The 18801-nt window shown below is 32.9% G+C and overlaps 1 protein-coding gene and 1 pseudogene across 29 annotated transcripts in view; both read left to right on the forward strand.

Annotated features, from left to right (window-relative positions):
- Positions 1 to 18801, forward strand: part of Sox6 (SRY-box transcription factor 6) — a 559037-nt gene that overhangs the window by 42056 nt on the left and 498180 nt on the right. The gene's annotated exons all lie outside the window — the stretch shown is intronic.
- LOC111755607 (ethylmalonyl-CoA decarboxylase-like) lies at positions 8932 to 15702 on the forward strand (annotated as a pseudogene).

Raw genomic sequence — 18801 nt, forward strand, 5'->3', positions numbered from 1 at the left:
TGGCAATTAAATTGGAAAATGCTTTACAAAAGAAAGGAAGTTTGGTGTGTTGGTTACTTTTCTCTCATTGCTGAGACAAAATACCTGACACCAATTAAGGAAGGAAAGGTTTATTTTGCCCACAGCTTGTGAAAGTTTCAGTCCATAATCTACTGCTTCCAAGGTAGGCTCATGGCAGAGGGCAACAGTTCATGATGCAGAAGACAGCAAATATAACAAGAGCAAAAAAGGAGGAGCACATGGAGAAGACTCTGTCTGTCCTTTGTATTGTACATAAGCCACCCACCTTAGGGAGGGTGTAGCGCTCACAGCCATAATCCCAGAATTCACGAATCAATCACAAATTCTAGAAGCCCATCCACATGACTGCATGAGGCTTTGGGGAGACAGCTAAACACAAACCATATTAGTTGATAAGCTGGAGGCTAGGTAGCGAGGAGGATATTCCTGGGGTAGTGTGTAATGGAGAAGAAATTTAGATATACAAATGGCTTTACTGGACATATTTAATGGGGAATATACTTTCTAGAAGGGAATTTAGAGTGTGAAGTAGGGCAAAAAAGAGGTAGGTATAAGTTGGAGAAGAGCGAGGTCTTAAGAAATTTGGCATATGTAAAACATACATCATAAAGAAAATTTCTAGCCTTACTTCTCCTATCTTAATATTTCACATGAACACATTATAGAAACTTTAATTGTTCTCAGAACACTGAGATCTTTGATAATATTTTCTAATTTTTAAGGGAAGCTGGAGTGGAGAGAGAAATTTTATAGAAATAGTTTTATTTAATAGTTGTGATTGGAGTATTTAACAAGCCTGAAAAGAAACACCGAATTTTGAGATTGTCGTCGGTAATTCTAGGATTCTGAAGCTTGGAAGACATTTAACTAACATTAAAAAAGAAAAACTACCTGCGACAATCAAATTACGATTTGTAACAATAGTGAAAAGTCAGAGAATAAAGTTAGAAGTGTGTGTATGAAGCAAGCTGACTTACTCTCAGAAGTACTATCAGCTGAGACCTGTAAATTGTTACATTATTGGTTTACAGAATAAAATTTGTGTACATTTTATGTTTTACAAGTTAAATTCTCATAGTTTTTATTCAAAACAGTGGAAACATGGTAATTTTTAAATATTAGTACATTTTGAATAAAAGTATACTTATGATTAGGATAAAATGTTATTTGCTGAAAGCAAAGTCTTATGTGACTTGATAATGGGATTATATTTGGATTATAAATATTTTAATTTACATATAAAATATTACAGATTTTTTCTAGGTTAAAATTTATGTTTTTTGAGTCACTTATGTATGTGCTTATATGTTGATATTTGATTCAGACCTGTAAATGTTGTACTTCAATTGTATTTGAAGGTTTAAGCCAAAAGGTGTAGTGGGATAATTTTAGTAGGAGAAAGTGTGAAAATTGTGATATTTTTTGACAGAACAATGAGATTAGTACACAAGTAGGTTTTAAGAGCATATCCATTTACTATAGTTCTCAGTCATAGTTCAGATTTAGTTTTTGATCAGAAAGTGTTGTTGATCTGGGGACTTGTAATATTAATGCTTTTGATTGGTTTTCTTTCTTGTTTTTAGGCAATAGACATAATCAATTTTTGATAATTGTGACTTAGTGATATCTTCAGAAATTCTGGATATTCAGACCTATTATGAAAGAATCAATTTCTAGTGAAGATTATACATTCATTTAAGGATCTTTTATTAGATGCTTACCATAGAAAATCAATATAATATAATTAAGAGCTATATTTTCCTAAGTTCTTATTCTGAGTGAAACATAAAACTTTTATTGCTTTCTCCTTTACATAAAAGTATAAATTAAAATACTCAAAGTGATTTGTCAAATTTTCTAACCAAAATCCAAAACCAGAGTCTTGAGAAGCATTTATATTAAACAAACTTTCATCTTGATATAGAATTATGAAAACATACTATTATATTAGTGATGAATATTAATTTTTACATAATTTTATCTAACTAGTAAATGGCATATTGTAGGAGACATTTCTGCTTATTAATATTTCCATCATATCACTATTTTCTGAAATGATTTAATTTTCTGGTGGAGGAATTACTTTGGTAAAAATTTTATGTGTTTAAGACTTTAAGACACACTTAAATTTTATTTCAGAAACACTTAAATGCTTAAATAACTCACAATACCTGAGCAAAAATAATTTTAAAAAGAAATAATTATAGTTATCTTGATAGCTAATTAGTGATAATTTAGATTCAATAAAATGCATGTACTGAAAGATTTAACAGTTTTCATAGCATTGTCAAGTTTTTAATGTAAAAGTTAAAGAAATATTTACCTTTTCAGATTGTTGAATTTTTTAATGTTGAGACCATAGATTCTATTTTTATTTGTTGTCTATTTGTTATTGGTTGTGAATTTTGCAAATTGTCTTACTGGCTAGTATGTGATTGAGAGTAACATGTTTTTGTTTCTAGATATTTCTTTGTGAAACATTCAGAGATGTAATCCTGTACATATTTTAAGTGATGACCTTATCTTTCACCAAAATCAAGTAACATTCAATGTTGATACTATGGAGACAGAAATCGAAATAGACACCTAATTATAATTATATCCCCCCTCATATCACTATGTGCAGAACATTAGATTTTTAAAAGATAATACAACTGCTAAATTTTGGTAGTTTAAAGTTTCCTTTTTTTTCTCTCTCTCCTCTCTTTATCTTTTCACCACATGCAGGATTTACTGGAACTGATCAGACTGAGCTCTTTCTTGAGAGGTTTATTTTTAATTCCAATAGTTTATAGGAAATAGTAGGAACACAAAAAGAAGCTAGCATGTTTATTATTCTTCATATTTTCATAAATGTTAGCATTTATTCAATTGTTAAGAGAATGAAGATTATTTTAGGTAATTTTTGGAAAATCATTATAGTATGGTAAAATTAGTGCTATGTAACTAGCTTTCACAGTTATTGCTTTTGGGATAAAGTCAAATGTGAGCTACACAAAGGCAGAGACTGTGTCTTCTTAACTGTTCTGATCCAATACACAGTACTGATCCTGGCATGTAGTATTTAATATTTATCAAAAGAGTAAAGAAAAAAAGATGGGAAGGAAAAAAAGCAGGATGAAAAAATTTTAAGTTGATTGGATAAGGCATCAATTCCATATTATTCTGTTGTGATAGGAGTGTATTCTTTGAGCATGACTTTGAAACTTTGAAAACACTGTTACTTAAAGGTTTTAAGCACTTTTATTTGATTTTAGTTAGCATGGCTTGACATTTTCCTCCTACTCATTTTTGTTGGCTAATGTTGGAAAATAGTAAGACTAGAGTTTCATACAACATTTCCAGGAAATCTTTGATGATGACAGTCATCATTTTAAAGAATCAAAGTCATTCACTTAGTCCATTAATTGAAAGTAGCTGTATTATTCATCTTTTAGGTTAGATTATTGATAAATTGACGTTAACAGTTTAGGATTGACAAAGAACCTTGATAATGAAGTATGTAAATCAGCAAAGAAACTCATCTATCCTATTATTATCACTTTGTTTTTTATCTACTGTAAATTTTACCTTGACTTTGCTTGAATTTAGGGCTAGATTTATGTGTTAGATTTCCATGACTGTGATAAAAGTTGAAGTTACCAATTTATAGAGAGAAAAGTTTTGACTCATGTTTTCAAAGATTGCCATCCATGGTCACTTTCCCTGTTTCTTTGGGCCTGTGATGAGCCAGAGCCTCAGGTAGGTAGCACATGGTTGAGCAAAGTTGATCACGCCATGGCAGCTGAAAACCAAGAGCAAGAAAAGGAAGGTTCAGAGTCTTCTCCAAGGGCACACTCCCACGGACCACCTCTCACTAACACCACTGGGTGACAACCCAGCCTTTAACACATGGCCTTCGGAAACATTAAGATACAAACCATAATAGGTTCTAAGCTGTATTAAGTAGTCCTAGCATTCGTGCCTCTAAAGACACGATCTCAATGGAGAGAGACGAGTGGTAGTTTGTAGCTATCTATACACTTCAGTTTTGAAGTGGTATCGTTTCAGTTGTCCCTTTTTCACAGGTAGATTAAAGGAAAAGTTACAGAGGAAAAGTTATAGAAAAAACTTTTGAAAATGTTGTATTCCTTGACTTAAAATATCTAGATTTCAACACTTTTGTTGGTACTCATGTTTAATAATAATTTTTACCACAAACTGTAGTAACTATCATTGTGTAAAAATGAAATCTGTATTCGCATAGTATTCTCAAGTAAGTTCATACCTATTAGAGATTTTTATTTCCTTTGAGATAGGTATTATACATGCCATTTCAATTTTCCTGGTTTTCCAACTATGTCAGAGACCTGTGATATTTACCAAATCAACCTAATTTATAGAGTCAGCCCTGAGAAAGGCTGTAACTCAAACCTTTAAGATCTTCATTGGTAATATTTAATAAAGTTTTATCTAAGTATACACACATAACCTGTAACGCCTCTGTTATGCCATGATACCCCGAAACTTTCAGGATTTTTTGTCAGCTATATAACATGTATTTTTTTTTTTTTTTTGTTTTGAGTTTCACTTGAATGATTTTTAAGATTTGTAAAGATTTTTTAAAAGCAACCATTTCTGAGTTTTACTTTAGGATTTTTCAAAAAATACTAATTTGTTTGGGGGCCATATATATTCATATTTAGGACTTTGGAGAAAATTTTAAGTGTTACTGCAAAGATTTTTCTGAGTATATAACATAAACATATTTTAGATTCCAATAAAATATGAAAAATTAGGAAAATAGAAAGTGTGTCACAAATTTTCTTTAAAATGTGCTAGAACATTTATTTACTCATTTTACTGAACCCAGTACCTTTCACATGTTAAGCTTGTGCTCTATCATTGAGCAACATCCATAGCCCTAGATTAGAATATATGGAGAAACCCTCTCAATTGTTAATCTAGGAAATGAATAAAACATGTATTTGATTAACTTTGTTTTGCATAATTTTTCATGTTAAAATTATTTTTGTGTTAGTGCTGTAAGTTTAACTCTGTATTAATAAATATTATGGCATATATGTCAAACGATAGTGTGTCACGTGGTGTAAATCTATCTCAAGTGTATTGTAAATGGCCCATAGTTGGGTATTGGTTTTTATCCAATCAGAAAATCTTTATCTTTCATTTAGAATTTTTCTTTTGAGAAAGAGTTTCACTATGTGGCCCAGGCTGGGTTGTACTGAAGAAAAAGTAATTGTGTTGGTCTACATATAAAACATACAATACAGTCAATGTATAAAAGTAGCAAAACTTTAAAAAAAATCTCTTATTAAATTATTTTACAAAGTAACATAAGCTCAAGTTTAACACTTAAATAAGAAAACTTAAGTTTGCTTATTAATAATAAGCACTTGCCTTCACAGGCACACGTGTGTAGTAGGTTAAAATCGAATTACCAGTAATTGCATTTTACCTGCCAAATCACATAAGTGCGTGCAGTGTCTGATACACACAGGATTCCATTTGACAGCGTGTGTCAGGCATAGGAGGCTGAGTTAGCACTGTACTGTACCCTTCCCTACACTGTGTTCTGTTCTTGCCCACTAATCTGCCCTTTAGTACCACATAGTTGAGTCATAAAATCACTAAAATTCACAATAATGTTAAAAGATTATGATATTGAGGGTCAATACTAATAAGTTGTCCCAGAGCTGATTGCACTCAGAGGCCTTGCTTTGGCCAAACTTACTTTAAGCATTTTCCCTTTAAAAAAAGATTTATTGAAGTATAACTCCCATACAATAACATTCACTCTTACACATTTACTTTTTAGGTAAACAGGCTTAGAAAATTTTACAAATATATACATTATATAATTACTACCACATTCGAGATGTGTAGTATTTTCATCAATTTGTAAAGTCTCTTATGCCCCTTGGTAGTCATTCTATAGCACTTTGTTTCTGACATGATCAACCAAATTCTGTCTTTATAAGTTTCTGTCTTCTACTTCATTACCATTGTTTGATTTCTTTTATTAGTGTAATGATTCTGAGTTTCATCAATGTGTTGTAGGTAACAGCCATTCATTTCTTTGATTTGTTGAGCAGAATTCCATTTTATAAATGTGTGGCAATTTGTTTTTTCATAATGAGTTGATGATTATTTGAGCTTATTCCAGTTTTTGGAGAGTATGGGTAGAGCCACTCTAAGGATTTGCAAATGGGCTTTTGTTTTGCTGTATGTTTTCTTTTCTTTTGGGTAATTACCTAGATATGGGATTAGCATGCTGGATAATAAATATATGTTTACTGTTTTAAAAAAAATGCCAAGTAGTTTCCCGAAATGGCTTTACCATTTTGTATTTTCATTAGCAATTTGTGTGTTCCATTGCTCTATAGTATCATCAGCATTTAGTATTGTCATTTTTGTTTTATTTTTTAAATTTAGTGGTTCTGGAAGACATAATAGTATCTTATTTACTTAATGACTAATGACTGAGAATTTTTTCATGTGCTTGTATTTCTGGGCTCATCTTTGTCTCTTTGGGGTAATGTCTTAAAAGTTATTATTTTTTATTATAGTGAGAGTCTTTTCTAGGTTTGTATATGTCTTTTATCTGTTGTATATTCAGTATTTCTCCCAGAATTGGCTTTTTTCATTTTCTTTTTTGGAATATGATGTCTGAGTCTGAATAACATATGCAATACTTTGCATACTTGTTTGTGATGAGAACACTTAAAAGCTACTCTTTTCGCAGTTTTCAAGTATACATAGAATACGTTGTTTTAAAGTGTAGTTCACCATGTTCTATAATAGATCTCTCCAATTTACTACTTGTGCCTTGCTGAAATTTTATGTACTTTGGCCATGAGGGTGTATCCTTGTATATCCTCTCACCATATCATTATAGGTCTTCATTTTAAGTGTCTTTCAAAGAGCGGGAACTTTTTTTTTGATACTGGGAATTGATCTCATGGCCTCACACTTGCCAAGCAGATGCTGTACCGCTGAGCGATATCCTTGGCCCAAGAGTGGAAATTTTTAAAGTTGATGAGATTTAGTTATTCATTTTTTTCTTTTTATGGTATATTCCTAGAGAATTCTTCAAAGCTAGGAAGATTTTTTTAATGTATTTTTTTCTTACAACTTTTAGATCATGTATTTAGGTCTGTGATGCATTCTGGCTGCATTCTTATGGGTATGATGATGTGAGTGGTTGGTCAGTGCTCTTCTTCTTCTTTTTTCCTTTTTTGGCATCAGGAATTGAACTCAAGGCCTTGCACTTCCCAGACAGGCACTGGGCCTCTGAGCTGTGGTTGTGGCTTATTTTCTTTTTTCTTTCTTTCTTTCTTTTGTTTGGCATAAGGACCTTCAATTGTTCACAGTTATCTTTTGTAGAAGTTAAAAATAGAGAAACTTTTCATTAAAGTCTCCTTTATGATTGTTATTTACAGCATTATTTATACTTTTTGTAAATCCAGATTTTCATGTAGTATTATTATTTTTTCTACATGAGAAACTTCCTTTATCATTTTATGTGGTATAGGTCTGATACAGAAGAATTTGATCCATACTTTTATTTGTTTGAAAAGATATTTTTCTTTCATGTCAGAAAAATATTTTTGCTAGTTTTAGGATTCTAAGGTGGTAGTTTTTATTTCTTCAGTATTTTGAAGATGTTGCTTCATGGTTTTTGTGCTTGCATAGCTTGTTCTTGGATGAATACATTTATAGTTTTATTCAGATTTAGAAAGCTTTGGCTGTATTCTTTATTTCAGTTTGACTATATTCTTCACTCACTTTTTCTTCTGTTCTGGGACTCATCTGTAGACACATTGATGTCTGTTAATTTTCTTCTTTTTCCTCAGTGCTTCAATAATTTGTAATGCTTGACTAATTTTATTGCTAGACTTCAAGTTCTACTGTCAATTCTGTCCAATAAGCTTTTTTATTTCTGCTATTTTCTTCCATCATAGAAGTTTTATCTGTCTTTTTATATCTTACATTTTCTTCTTAGCATGTTGATGTTTTCTGTATTTTTGAACATATAGAGGATAGTTTTTAATGTGTTAGCTTTTCTATTAATCATCTCTGTCAAGTCTTCTCTGTATTGACTGATTTGTTTTCTAATCATGAGTCATATTATTCTGCTTTTTGGTAAGCCTATGATTTTTAAAAAAATTACTCATGCAACATAAATTCATCATTTCAGCAATTAGAAAATTTTAAATTTTACTATTTGGGATTGAACCCAAGGACTTTGCAATGAGCTACATACCAAGTCACTAAGTTGCCCAGGCTGGGCTCAAACTTTGAATCCCACTGCAGCCTCAGAATGTTAGGATTATAGGTATGTGACACCGCACTTGGCTCATTTCAGCAATTTTAAACTGCGTAATTCAGTGGCATTTGGTATATTTATAGTTTTACAGGCATTATTATACAGGCACAATCTTTTCACCACTACTAAAGTAGAAGTGTGAATGAAGGAGTGCTGTAGGAGAGGAAGAGGAAGAGGATATGGAAATTGCGAAAAAATATATATATATATATATATATATATATATATATATATATATTTTTTTTTTTTTTTTTTTGTCTTTTTCCTTTTTATTGGTACTGGGGATTGAACTCACGACTGCCTGCTTTACAAGGCAGGCAGGCAGGCGCTTATGCCGCTGAGCTAAATCCCCAGCCCTGCAAAAAAATCTTTTAAAGACATCAGCTTTGCCTGTCAGTACAAAATAGCTATACCAAATGCAAGTGTCACTTGTAATTCTTACGGCTTCCAGGTGAAAGAAGTAAAAAGGACACTTCAGCAATTTCCTAGTGTACCCTGGTGACTGAGTGTCAAAGGGAGACAGTGATGTTGACATTTTTACTCCAAGCAAACCCAGCATCATGAAAGTCTTCTTATGTGTTATGATGCTATAGTTTTTGGAAAAAAGTTTTGAATTTGAAAAATGGGCAGAAACAAAAGGACTCATTGTCCATAGGGCCAAATGACTTTCTCATTAGGATCTGATCTGAATGCTGGGGGAGAATCAGAGGGTGGAATGCGCTTATCCGTGTTTATGTAAAACACTGTAGCAGGAAATATTAGACCTTCTTTAACATATGTTGTGCTACCTCAAGGTCAGGTGTTGAGAGGAGGAGCAGAATTTACTACACCATATGATTTCAGGGTAATGATTTCAGATAGTGAGATGAGATTTGTCCTCAAAGATATGGGTACAATTCCAAGTTGAAATAGTGCTACCAGGTTGGCTCAAATCATTGCCAGTAGACTAGCTCACACAGTATTAAGTTTGTCTCTCAAACTGAGTTCAGAGAAGCTTTAAATATAGGAATGGCTCAAGAGGTCTTATAGTATTTAGATGAAACTAAATCTCTAGCTGAGGCACAGGGTAGTTAATAGAATTTGTAAATGGCCTACTGGCGGGCAATCACCAGAACTTTCAAAAAATCGGCTTCTTCAGGCAGAGAGCTATGTTTAGAGGTGGCATTACAGAATGAAAGAGACCTTTCAGGAATAGTGTGGAATGGGTCTGCAAATAAAGAGGCTATTGCTAGGAAACAAAAATTTAATGAATAGTTGTTAAAAGTGCAGTTGTACTACAAATAAAGTTCCAGTGATAAATATGTATGAAAGTTAAACAATATTAAATATGAATATTGGATTACTCTAAAGACTACTGTTAGTATTCAGATTTGATTTTAGTAATTTTTGAATAGCTAAACTCCTTGGCTTACTTTCTTTTATTTTAAGCAACATTTGGCTAACATACACAATAATTTTTGCTTAAAAATTATTTCTATTAATTCCTAAATTTCTATTATTGTTTTAAACCTATAATTGAGGATAAGATTTTGAAAGGAAGATCCTATCCGAACCTATCCCCAAGGTTATTCTTTGTAAAATTCTGTCTTACCTGGAAATAATTTACAAAATTGGCTTAGTGAATTTTGTAGTTCAAGAAAAAAAGTGGAGAGGAAGCAGAGGACAAGAAAATAAGAGAAAGTGATTAATCATATTCTGTGCTTCAATCAGCTACAGTAAAAGACATGGGAAATGAGTTTTCATTTAAAGAAAAAAGATGCATACTTCTACCAACTTGGAACCTTTTTTACTTGCCCTTTTCAATGATTAGTTTTCTATTTGAAATTATCTACCAAATAGTGATAGCCATATTATGGCAATCGACTGATGACAAATTGACCATTCATTCATATATTCTGGAATTTCCAAGCAAGTAATAAATTGTACTGTTGATAGTTTTAAAATTAAAACTATCAAAGATTTATGAAGCATTCTGCAGTATAAATTTGCATTTTATACTACAGTTGTAATTTTTTCTGGGAATAATTAACTTTTCTTCTTTTCTAACTAGCTATCTTTTAAAAGTAAATTTAATAAAAATATAAAAGTCAGACTTTTACAATATCCCAATGATTTACCTCTTTAGCAATGTGTAAGTGAAAGCATTGTCTCAATCTTAACCTATCACAAGAAGAGGCAAAGATAATTTCAAAGAATTGATTGTTTTAAGTTGATTTTTTTCCCCTTTTGAGACAGGGTCTCACTATGTAGTTTATGCTGGCCTTGAATTCATTAGGTAGTCAGGACTGGTAATCCCTCTACCTCAGCCTCAGCTTCCTGAGTGCTGGTACCACCGGTGTGCACCACCATACTAGCTTAAATTATTGTTTTTATTTGCTTTTGTAGTGTTCAATTCCCATTTAAGAATCATAATAAAAATAACTTGCATGTGCTTTAGCACATGATCCTACTTTGCTGAGTTAAGAAAATATAGTAAGATGACTCATATTACTTTTTCTCAGAGACAAATTCTAGATTACCATGTTAATTAATGGTACCTTGACAAAATATAAAAACTGTCCAATAAAAGTGGATTTTCTGATTTACAAAAGCAAAAAAACCTCTCAAAACTAAATAAAGCAAAGCCTCCATACCTGCACTTTTAAAGAAATCACTTCATTTTTCATTTTCTTTGGCTACTGGAAAAAACCTGATCCTTCTCTCGCTATTGGTTTACCCATTGAATATTTCATATAAATGGAATTATGTAAATGTGTGACCTTTGTTTCTAGATTTTTTTTGCCTTTGGTATGATTTCTAGGCTCATTGACATTGTAGCATGTATCAGCATGTTATTTTTATAAATAAATAGTATTGTATTACATAGCTATACTTCAGTTTTACTTAGGTAGTCATCTGCTGACAGAAATAGGTTATGTATTATTCCTTTTAATTACTATAAACAATACTGTCTTGAACATTTATGTGTAAGTTTTGTTTGAACACTTATTTTTGATTCTTTGATAAAATACCAAGAAGTAGCTTGCTGTAATTTCATGTTTAATTTCTTGAGGATACGTAGACTTGTTTCCCAAAGAGGTGTATCTTTTGCATTTCACCAGTAATGCATGAGGTTCCAATTGCTATCCTAATGGATACATTAGGAGTTTTTACTTATATTTTCCTAAGATGTTAGGTATCTTTCTGCCATCTGTATATTTTGTTTGGGAAATGACTATTGTCTATTTTAAAATTGTATTGTCTTTTGTCATTTAAATTGTTTTTTGTTTTTTCACCGTTGAATTCTAAGAGTTCTTGATGTATTTATAGGCAGTTATTAAGTACTTGATTTGCAAATATTTTCTATGTTCTGTGGGATTTTTTTTTTTTTACCTTAAGAATAGTGTCATTTGATACATGAAAATTTTAAGTTTTTAAGACATCCACTGTAGCTATTTTTCTTTTGTTACTTGTGCTTTGGTGTTACATCTAAGAAATCATTGCAAATGTAAGGTCATGATTTTCTCATATGCTTTCTTCTAGATTTCTGCAGTTAATTAATTCTTGTGCTTAGTACTTAGTACTATCTCTCTATTTATCTATCTATCTATCTATCTATCTATCTATCTATCTATCTATTTTGCTGTATCAGGGATCGAACTCACAACTGTGCGGCAGGCACTTATGGCACTGAGCTAAATCCCCAGCTCACTTAGATATATTTTGAATTAGTTTTTTAAATACAATGTGAGGTAAAGATCTTTTGCAAATGTATGGCCAGGTTTCTTAGAAGTTGTTGAAGAAACTAGTCTTTCTTCATTGAATATTCTGTTAATTCCTGTTAAAAAATCAGTTGTAGATTCTTGAGTTTATTTCTGGACTCTTCTATTCCCTCCATCTCTGTATCTGTCTTTGTGCTAGTACCACTCTGTTTTGATTATTGTAAATTTGTGGTAATTTTTAAATGATCAAGTGTCAGTCTTCCAGATTAGGTCTTTTTCAGGATTATTTGTGCCACTCAGGGCTCTTTGAAATTTCATATGAATTTTAGTGAGTCTTTTCATTTCTTTAAAAATGCCCATTGGCTTTTATAACATTTATTTTAACTTATACATAAAAAATAAAAATTGTACATATTAGTGGGGTACCATATAATGTTTCATTACATGTATACAGTGTACAATGTTTAAATCATGTGAAACGTATTTATCTCCTCAAACATTTGCTATTTCTTTATGGTGAAACGTTTAATAATCCTTTGTTCTAGCTTTTTGAAGTGTATGGTACATTATTGTTATCTATAATCATGGCCATTTAGTTTTGGTAGGAATTGTGTTGAATCTGTAGATCCATTTAAGAAATATCGTTGTCTTAATATGAAATCTTCCATTTGTCTTTCTATTTAGATCTTCGTGAATTTCTTTCAGCAGTACTCCATTAAACCTTCTGATTGGATGATGAGTGCTGTAAATTTTATGATATTAAGTACTACATTTTATTTTCTTCCTGTGAATAATGCTGACACATTGTTAAATTACTTGGAATTGATTAGTGAGGCTTCCCTTTATGCTTTCTTAGTGAGGCAGTGTGTACTTTCTCCTGACTTTCCTCAAAGTGTAAGTATTTTGAGGTCTTTTTGGTGTAGTTCGTGGAAACATGAAGTATTTTTAGTTGTATGTTAGAGTCATACTTTTTTAAACTTACTGATTTTTATTTTTTATTTTGGTACCGGGGATCGAACTCACAACCTCTCTCTTGCTAGGCGAGTGCTTACGCCACTGAACTAAATCCCCAGCAACTTAGTGATTTTTAAACTTTGTTTTTATAGATGAAGATAATTTTCTTTAGCTTTTGTACAGATATCAATTCAGCCAATCACAGAGACCTCTGAGGTGCTTTCCCTGTGCAGCTGTCCTAGATTTAGAACTTTCCCCTAACAATTCTAATCTTGGTTTTTCCAGTCTTCAGTATTTGCTCTCTCTACTCAGCTGGGTGTAGGTTTTGTTTGAGACTCACACTGTCTGTTCAGTGTCCTGAAGACTTCAGAAGCAACTGTGGGCTCACCGTATTTATTTTACGTTTCTTAGGGGTTACAGTCCTACACTACCTATTGTTCAGTTTCCCAAAACCTTATTTTCTCCTACCTGGTATAGCTTTCTAGTTTTTAAAGGTATGAAGGTAAGTCCAGTTCTTGTTACTTTGTGGTCAGGAGGAGAAGTGAATCACTGCATCAAAGAGTCAAATTGAACTTTCACTGGTGTTAACTAAATAGGAGAATATCTTAGTTCTTGTGTAGTGCCAGGATGAATTTGAGCATCCCTTTCTTTAATAGGTTTATTTTAGAAGTTGCATACTCCTTAATGTTAGCTAGTTATTAATGATAATGTTATGCCATTTTCAAGTAAATGCTACCCTAATAACACAGTAAATATCCATAATGTTAAGAACTTTAAAAATTCAACATTAACAGCTTATAATTCTAATGGAGTAGATGAAAGATTTTTCTGGCATATGAAAGAGGAAATATGACCTTAATGTCTATGTTTCAATTTCCTCATTTCTTTTCTTTTTTTTTAAATTTTATTTAAGGAGAAAAAGAAAAAAAAAGCAGAGAAAGGGTACAAGTTATACAGATTTACAGAAAGAAATTAGCAGTAGGAAATCACTAGTTAATGGATTACATTTTGTCATTTTAGAAATAATTGTTCAAGTTACAAAATTAAAGCTTATAAAGTGGACATTCCAACAGTGAGACTGCAAACAGTTCTGTTCAATGATTCAACAAAACTCAGTAATATCATTATCTATGTCATACACTTAAATATACATGCAGTTATATCGTTTAGAGCACTTTCTTTTCCTCTCTTTTGTACAATGACAATTACACATTTTGGGTTTTGTTGCTCCCACAGTTCTTATTACTTTTTTGAAAGAGAGTAGAACCAAATGTGACATAATAGAACAGTCAGTCAAATCAGAAGGGTGGACATAATAGATAATGTAAAAGCATAATACTAGGTGATCAACAATGGTTACCATAATGCCTCCCGCTATCTCTAATAGAATTGCCTATATCATTAGTTATAATAAAATTGAACAAAACAGTAAAGAACAAAACCAACAAAACCAAAACATTGGAGACATTATAGGTCTTTAAAAGTAGATAATAGTCAACCAGAATGGGCATCATAATGAATCCCACTATCTTCACAGCTGTTGCCTAACTTTCGAACCTGGTACTATCAAGCAAAACAGAATAGAGGGACATCAGTCAAAACAAGATGGTGAGAGCAATACAGGGCTTTAAATCAAGATAAAGGAAAGTCAAAGTGGGTTACTATAATATATCCTGCTATTTTTAAATTTATTTTTTCCTTAATTAAAAGGATAAAAAAAGTAAATAATGGAGTAGAGATTGAGATAAAAGAGGGCATAACAGCAAATCAGCACAGATCAAAACATAACCATTTAAGCAAAATAGTGTTTCACCACAAGATTATCCCAACATAAAAGTAGTTACCACATTGTCTCTTTTCTTGAAATCTTTGGGTATAACTTCGTATACTGTAGTATCAAATATATCAAAACAATGTAAAACCATTTAAGAGAATGACAGTATTACAGGGTATTTAGAATCGACTAACAGAAAATGAACAATGGTTTCTGTATAATCTCCTTGTCTATAAAAGGTTTTGCTTATACTATCATATATAATAAAATCCAACAAGATACCACCTGTTTAGACCAATGGAGACAGAAGAACAAAAGCTTGATGAGACTTCAAAACAAGATGATACTAAATCAGTATTACCTCTTAAGACATCATTTTCTCCAAAATAGCTGTTCCTATCATCCAATCTTCTCTGCCTCATTTCTGTTGAGCTCTTTTTCTGTCATTAGTTGTCACTTTGTCTTCTTCATTTTTGTTTTCTGCTCCATTCATTGGCCTCTCTGCCGCTACTTCTGGATTCTTCATATTTTTATTTTTTAGAATATCTTGCAGTATTCTCTGTAGAGTTGAATTGATGATTGCATATTCCCCTAGTTCCTCTTTATCCTGGAAGCACCTTGTTTTTCCATCAATTTCCAGGGATAGTTGTGCAGGATATATCAATCTTGGCTGGAGATTATTATCTTTCAAAGCTTGAATTATTTCCCCTCACGCTCTTCGTGATTTGATGGTTTGTGCCGAGAAGTCTGCTGTAATTTTGATGGGTGTTCCCTTGTAAGTGATCTGTTTCTTGTCTCTGATGGCTTTTAGTATTCTGTTCTTGTATTGGATTTCTGGAATTTTAATTATTATATGCCTGGGTGTTGCTCTGTTTAGGTTGTAGGTGGCTGGGGTCCTGTATGCTTCAAACAACTGAGTATCTTTGCCTTTTGCTAAATTAGGAAAATTCTCCTGGATTATTTCTGTGAGTATCTTTTGTAGTTCATTTGTTTGTGTCCCTACTTCTTCTTTTATGTTCTTAATTCTTAAGTTATAGACCCTCTTATCATCTTCTAGTCTTTGTATTATTGCTGTTTGTTTCTTTGTTACTTTTAAGAAGTTTTTCATTTCATGCTCCCATATTACAAATCTGCCCTCCAGTTCAGATAATCTGTCCTTAGTTTCTTTCAAGCTGTTATGCCAGTTTTCGATAGACTTTTTAGTTTCTTGGTAATCTCTTTGAACCTGCTTCATGTATTCTATGCTTTCTCTATTTTCTCCATTAAACAATTCTCCCCTCTTTTTCTGTTCTTCCATTCCACCATCTATTTTTTCTTGGGAGGTGCTTAGCATTTCTCTAATTATTCTGCTTATGTCTAGCTTCAGGTCATTAATAACTTCATTCCTGAACTTGACTATGAGGCTCTCGAGGTAGCGCTTTATGTCTATTGGTGCTGTTTCTGCTTTTGCCTCTTTTTCAGGATTGGGGGCCGAGGACCCTTTCTTGTTGCTGCCTCTTCCCATATTCTGTGTTCCTTATATATGCAAGCATATATAGGAGGCCCAGCTTCCTTCCCTGTCAGCCACAGTCTGATTGAATTGCCCGGCTAGGTGTTCCCGCCCACCGCAGCACACCAGGAAGTTGCAGACCAGGCACCTATGCGGGGCCCGCCCCTCCAGGTCACCTTCAGGCGCTGGGACCTGGGCTGTGCTAGCTGACTGGGTCTCAGCCAGCAGCGTCACATGGATTAGGCACTGCTCACCAATCCCGCTTGAGACGGGTATTGGTGACTGAAGTCACTGCAGCGCCCTGTTCCCGCAAGTCTGCCGGGTCCCAGAATGTCCTCTGTTAGAGTCTCCTAGACCGTGGCAGAGTCCCAGTTTTCCCTCACTCACCGGAGGTGAATGCACGGCTCCCCGCCCGTCCTGCTCTCAACTCCATTCACCGATTTCGATTCCCGTTCTCAGAGCTTCCGCGCTTCTGTCTCCCTGCCGAGCCGATGCAGATGCAGCCGCCGCATGGCGGGAAACCCAAATCGCGGCTTCCAATGGCGCAGTCTCCAGCTTCCCAGCTGAGGCTTTATCTGTTCCTGTTATAGCACCAGGATTGCATTCCCAGTTGGTTTCTCTCAGCCCAGTTTGTTTTTGAGTCACCGGGGCATATCTCCTCTTGCTTATGATTCCTTACTCAGCACCATTCCTGAATTCTATGCTGGGTCTTTAGAGAGCCTCCATAGCTGCTGCTATCTGTCTGCCATGTTCTCCTGGAAGTCCAATTTCCTCATTTCTAAAAGAAGACAACAATAATAAAGTTGTTGGAAGTATTAAGGGAATCTATCTATCTATCTGTCCATTCACCCACTCTCTATCTAGGGTATAGAAAAGTACCTGGCATGTACTAAGTGTTATTGTATGTGTGAACCATTATTACCTTAATAACAATCATTTTTTGTATTATTATGTGAAGAAACTTGAAGGGATCATATCATGACATTTGAGGGTATGAAATGTTTATCTAATTTAATATCAGTTATGTCTTGATGTGCCAATTTTGAAAATCTTTGAAGACTGAGCCTGGAATTTGGGCTAGGAATATTAACCTCCGTAAAGAATTCTGGTTCTGTTTATTAGCTAGCAAACTTTTTCCTCTTAGATCTATTATGTCATCATTGGGAGTATTAATACTAAAGACTGAAAGGAAATGAAGCTAATATTTTTACTACTTTAGAGACAAAAAGGCCTACATAATTTCCATATACCTTTTAAATAAAGGCACAAATTGTTGATATCATTAAGCTCTAAAATTATATTGCAGTTAAACTTGAACAAAAACATTGGAGTAAATATTATTCTACATGGTAAATGTATTCCTAGAAAGTTGTTTATTCATTTAATATTGGTTGGTTAAATTCACTTCCAAGGTTAATAAGGAGGAACAGCCCACTGAAAGAAATGTCATTTCAGATATGGTGTCTTAATAATGTAAATTGCCTAGTATATTAGTAGCTGCCCAATTAATATTTCTATCTATGTAATTAAAAACTTTTAATTTAGAGAAAGAGAAAGAAAGAGAGAGAGAGAACTGTTCTTGATTTAGAAAGAGTACTGTATTTTTCATAAGTGGAGTTAGTAGACAAACTATGAGTAATGTAACTTTTGACTATAATTTGCCAATTACTGGTCTCTGAGGCTGGAAAAGAAAACGGCCCACTACATTGATCATAGTCATCAAAAATCTGTTTGTTGAACAAACTTTCAAAAATCTGTTTGTTGAACAAACTTTCAAATTCTAATGGTGCAGAGCATTTGGTACATTGGAAATGTTTTTATTCATGCTATATTAGTATTGAATAATATTTCCGTGTTAGCTCAACAGAAATTAAATAGAGCTGTATAACTAATTCTGAAGTAATCTTGATTTGCTATTTCATTAATAAGTGGAGTTATTTAAAATACTTAGTCACATTATTGATTAAAGTACTTATCTTGCTAAATTCTGTAAAATAGGTTTGTTCTGGGACATTTTTGTGAACTGACAGTTTAACAGTTCAAACATTTGCTATAGAAATTTGTGAAATCATGATTTATACCATTATTTTTATAACTAACACTATGAAATAAACATGCTACTATAGCAGAATTTGGAAATGGTGCATTCTGCTCTGTGAAGTTATTATATATGAATGGCAAAGAGATGTTTTATCAACGATGCGTTTTTATTACTAGCTTCTGTTTTTATTAAAGATAACGAAAATCTTGCATCTGGATCTGTGAACACAGCTAGTGTGAACTTTGAGACGACTCACCTGTTGTGTTTTCACAACTGATAGTGGTCTGCTAATGTGAAGGTGATCTGGAGAATAACAATGTACTAGCAGGATGGAAAATACCATTTGCAAAGTTAAATTGCCGAAGTTGAAATATTTTTGGATCAGGTCCTAGGCAAAAGAAATAAAAAAAATCTATTTAACCAAGTATTTTAAGAAAAGAAGATATTAACAGATGACTGATTCATAATACAATTTTCAGGTAGAATTGTTGC

Source organism: Cavia porcellus, unplaced genomic scaffold (assembly GCF_034190915.1).
Source record: "Cavia porcellus strain 051 isolate PalLab524CR breed Dunkin Hartley unplaced genomic scaffold, mCavPor4.1 scaffold_6, whole genome shotgun sequence".
NCBI classification, from domain to species: domain Eukaryota; kingdom Metazoa; phylum Chordata; class Mammalia; order Rodentia; family Caviidae; genus Cavia; species Cavia porcellus.